Source organism: Scleropages formosus, chromosome 24 (genome assembly GCF_900964775.1).
Source record: "Scleropages formosus chromosome 24, fSclFor1.1, whole genome shotgun sequence".
NCBI classification, from domain to species: domain Eukaryota; kingdom Metazoa; phylum Chordata; class Actinopteri; order Osteoglossiformes; family Osteoglossidae; genus Scleropages; species Scleropages formosus.
This window is the reverse complement of record NC_041829.1, coordinates 17,540,726-17,545,496: the sequence shown is the minus strand read 5'-3', so window position 1 is coordinate 17,545,496 and position 4,771 is coordinate 17,540,726.

Genomic DNA, 4,771 nt, shown 5'->3' with positions numbered 1-4,771 from the left:
ATATACACGTACTGTGCAAAAGTTTTAGGCACTTGGCGGGGGGGGGAAGCTGTCAAGTGAGAATGAGTCCAAAATAATGCTCTTAATATGTAAACTTCCTACAAAGCTCAGCAACCATCCATCGTCAACAAGCGCTTGTCCCGAGGACGAGCACCTTGTGTCATGTCGCCGTACTCACTCTTACTGTGGTGTAAGATCTGAAAGTTAAAACCTCACATTTTCGGTACGTTTGTCCGTCGCCCTGTTTTACTACATCTATACAGCTGTTCCTGCTTCACTTAATCGCTGTGCCATTCAAAGACCTCAGATTCTCTATTTGGAAAGTGGTTTATTATTATTTTACTTTTCCTTTAGCAACATACAAAACCCTAACCCCATATTTTAGATTTCCAACCCATGGGGGACTAGTTGTCATGCTACAGTGCTGCTTGAAGGTATGTGAAGCCCTTGTTTGTCTTAGTTTTACCACAAAATGGTTATTAAATGAGAATCAGTGTGTCTCATGTGAAATAAATAGGTGTGTGATGATCAATTCCATATGTTGCTTTGGAGGAAATCGTGTGTGTAGTAGAAACACACAAGTAGTGCAGGTGTAAAAATAAGTGAAGCCCAAGTTGAACTGGTTACACCGAGTTGGTAAGTAGAATCGGGTAGAAATCACAGTCATTTATTCGTTTTAGTTAAGTATATTTTAAGATTCCTAGATTTTTGTGTGTATTTCACTACTTTATACAAGGATAACAACAGTAGGGTCTACATACTTTCAAGCAGCGCAGTACATTTTAAATTCATGATTTTTGTTTTACTGCATAGTGTCAAACTGAAGATGAACTTTTTAATTTTCTCGGTCAACGAAACATCAGATGACGGTGCCGCAAATACCTCTGCGAAGTCAAAGAGTCGCACTTATGAATCATCTATAAACCCTCGAGAGTTAAGGATCTCCGAGGCGATTTAGAAAGGAGGAAAATTACTTCTTTCCGAAGGAGGAGATTATTGTAAAGGTTTTAGTCCTGGGTGAATAAGGTAGGGACTGTTGAGGTACCTGGAAGTCATTGTGGCTTTAGGAATTTGCAAGCAGATTTGTGCTGTGTGTGTGTGTGTGTGTGTGTGTGTGTGTGTGTGTGTGTGTGTGTACGGACGTGTGTGTAACGAGTTAGAGAAATTAGAGATATACCGGACGTGCAGGTATCTCAGGACTGGCACAACATCAACCGCCAAGATTAGTTTACCGCACAGATTTATCCCGCACATGTCACCGTGTGTGAATAAATGGTGCGCTTCTTGGATGCGGCTACACTTCATGGGATGATCTGGTTAACGCTAATTAATGAGATTCAAAAGGGACCACAACAAATAAAAGTGGTGTAATTAAGTAAATGGCACTTCAGGGCAAACAGGAGAATAATGCCAACACAAAAATCCCATCAAATAAGATTAGTGTAATGCAAAGTCATTAACTTCCAGTTAGAAGTTGTTTAATCAAAACTGGCGATGACTCTTTATGAAAAATGGGATCATTGCAAAATCTGCGTCGGAATTTCATGTTGGCGTTTCACCATGTGAAGATGCTCTACCTGCCAAGAAATTTGTAACTGGGGTCTTGGGAAATATCTCGACATAATCTATTTTCATCACAGTCTATCTGAGGAGGCACGCTAACCCTCTGTAAAAGTGTTTCCGAGGGACCGTGAATCACTCGTGCAAATTGCGGTACGCTTTACCCAGTTGGGTGATTCTTCGCCTCCATACCCACTCAAGGAATTTATTTAGCAGGATTTACCCTCTGAATGACCCCCCTTGTTTAAGTTCTTAACTAGGTAACCAGTATATGGTTGATGATGTTTATTTTTCACGTGTATGTTTCTCATGGGCATCCAGCTGTGTCGTATGAACATAAATTCTTGTTAATTATGTTGCACATATCCTGTAATTGTAACACTCTTCGATTCTCTGACAGATACATTTACATGCGGTTATTCATTTAGGAGATACTTTTCTCAAAGGTGATGTACAATCTCAGAGGACAGTATAAAAGGCTCAGTTTTTTTTTTTTTTCTGCACCGCTGGGGCTTGACAGACATGGAGGGAGGAAAAGAGCGACTAAAGGTCACGGCTCCAAAGTTCAAGTTTCTACTGCATTTACATCTATTGACTTACCACGCTTTTTTTACACAGTGACCTACAACTCCAAAACAAAAGTCCTTTTCAGAAACAGACACAGACAGATGATTTTAAAAGTAGTCGCTTAGTCCAGTCCTCTGCACTACTATTTTTATCAGCATACATGGCATGTGTACCGGTATGAAGAATTTATAGGTGATGCAAAAGTTTTATTATTTCTTTAAACAAATGACATAATGCAAGTTTAGAGCTATAGAAGTGGGTTCAACAGACATGTGCTTTGAGACTGTCCTTGAGTATTGAGAGGGATTCAGCAGTTCTGAGTGGGAGAGGGAGCTCATTCCACCACATTGGAGCAGAACCAAGAACAATATGGGTTTTGATTTTGGACCTCTTGTGTCTGGGGGCCACCAACGGGCCTGAGATGGAGGAGCGTAGTAGTGTGTCTGGTGCATAGCGAGCGATCAGGTATCGGAGAGCAGGTCCGGAGATGGTCTTTTAGGCCGTAACCAGATACTTAAACTTGATGCTGCTTGTTTGCCCGATATTTTCCCTTTCATTTTTTGCAAATAAACTCCGCATTTCAGTTCAGAAAACCTCAGTCATCTGGGGAGAAGAATCATGGAAGTGTCACAATAGTATGTCTAGGATTTAAGTCCAGCTGTTGCTCGGATCAAATTTAAGACGCCGGTTATGGCCTCCAAATGTATCAATAGACCTGCTCCCAGATATTTACAAGACTTGAGCATCCAATACACCCCAACCAGACCGCTACGCTCTTCCACATCTACCCGCTTGGTGGTCCCACGCACGACAGGTAAAGCACTGAGGTTCTCGGTTCTTTCTCCGTTGTGGTGAAACGACCTCCCCCTCTCACTCAGAACTGCTGAATCTCTGTCCACATTTAAAAGGTTCTGAAAACTCACCGCTTCCAGACTCACTTCGCCTATCATCTCTTAAGTTCATGTAAGGTATGAATGTTCATGCCGTATAAATTTAAGATCATGTCTGGATAAACCTTTACACAGCTACTCCCGTAATGTAACATAAAAGTTTATATATCTCAACAAAAAATTAACTCGTGTCATGTACATTGGTTTATACGGCGGAAAGTAACTAACTGCACTAAAGAAACACGTCTAAGTCTCTCTCTGCTAAGGTAATGCACACATTGTATTTTCTATGATGTATACGTCGCTTTGGAGAAAAGTATCTGTTAAATGAATACATGTAAATGTACGTCACCTTGGACGAAAGTATACACTAAATATACTAATATTCTAAATATAAATTATTAATAATTTCTTGCTGCACTCCAAATGTTTTTTTTTTTCGCCTCAAACAATGAGATGCGAGTTTGACTCCGTGGTTTCGTCTCAGAGGTTCTCTTCTCCCAGGCTCTGAACCTGCCTGAAGCTCCATGTTGCAGCCCATTTTACTGTCGTGCATAAACAAATATCTGAACATGTAATTAAAATATTCATCAGCAGCACTCCTGTTCGGGGCTTTGTCATTGTACCGCGGTAGGGCCCTCGGAGCGTCGCGTACATTTTTAAGAGATCCGTGACACTGTTGGGATTTTGACTTTGCTCAAGTGAGACACTTCCCCTCAGAGACGCAACGATGTAAAAGGCGTAAAGGATCCAGGGGTAACAAAGTAAAAGGTTCAGTCAAACTTGTGGTTCTTTCAAATAAGCTTAAGCCAGAGAGTTTTTCCACTGAGCCCAATATAAAGCATGTATACAATATTTTCCCAGTTATGCGCTCTCAACCGGTGTATTGACAGCCGGTAGGGTTCCGGTTAGAGCTACTGCCTTTGGACCCAGAGGTCACAGGTTCGATCTCCAACTGTCGTACCCCTGAGCAAGGTACTTACCCTAAATTGCTCCAGTAAGAGTACCCAGCTGTATAAAGGGGTAAATAATTGTATCCTTAACACTTAAGTCACTTTGTGTCAGATAAATGTAAATCATTAACCCTTCGTTACCCTGTCAAGTAGACAGAAAGCAACCGGGTTAACTAGTTTGTAATAGTAGACCTTATGAAGCTACTAATAAAATGAGCTCATGTGACGATTTATCGGCCTTCCGGACGAGCATCGGAAAGGTGCGCAGTGTCTGCGATACGCAGCGAATTGACAGTAGCTGTGACACACGCTAATCTCTGCGGTGTTGGTTAAACTGGGGGGGGAGCTGATCCAGCTGTGTGCGTTTGTGTAAAAGTCATGGGTGCTGTGAACTTTGCTGGTGCGGCTGTGTGCGTAGGGGTTGCGGGCCAGTCTGGTTACGTAAGAATCGCTGTAATTCGGCGTTTATTCGCTGCTAATCCTTCGTCCCCGATGGTCCGTTATGCGCGGGCCTTGTGGACACTTGTGGATTTCCTTCCAAGGTCTCGGTTTTCATATATAAAGACACAGAGAACAGGCAGGTGCTCCCATTGTGTGTGTGTGTGTGTGTGTGTGTGTGTGTGTGTGAGGGAGTCTGCCTTTAGGTGTGTGTGTCTGTCTCTTAACGCACGCGCCTGAGTCTGTCTGCGCTCTAGCGTGTGTGTGTGTGTGTGTGTGTGTGTGTGTGTGTGTGTGTGTGTGAGAGAGGGAGTCTGCGTTTAGGTGTGTGTGTCTGTCTCTTAACGCGCGCGCCTGAGTCTG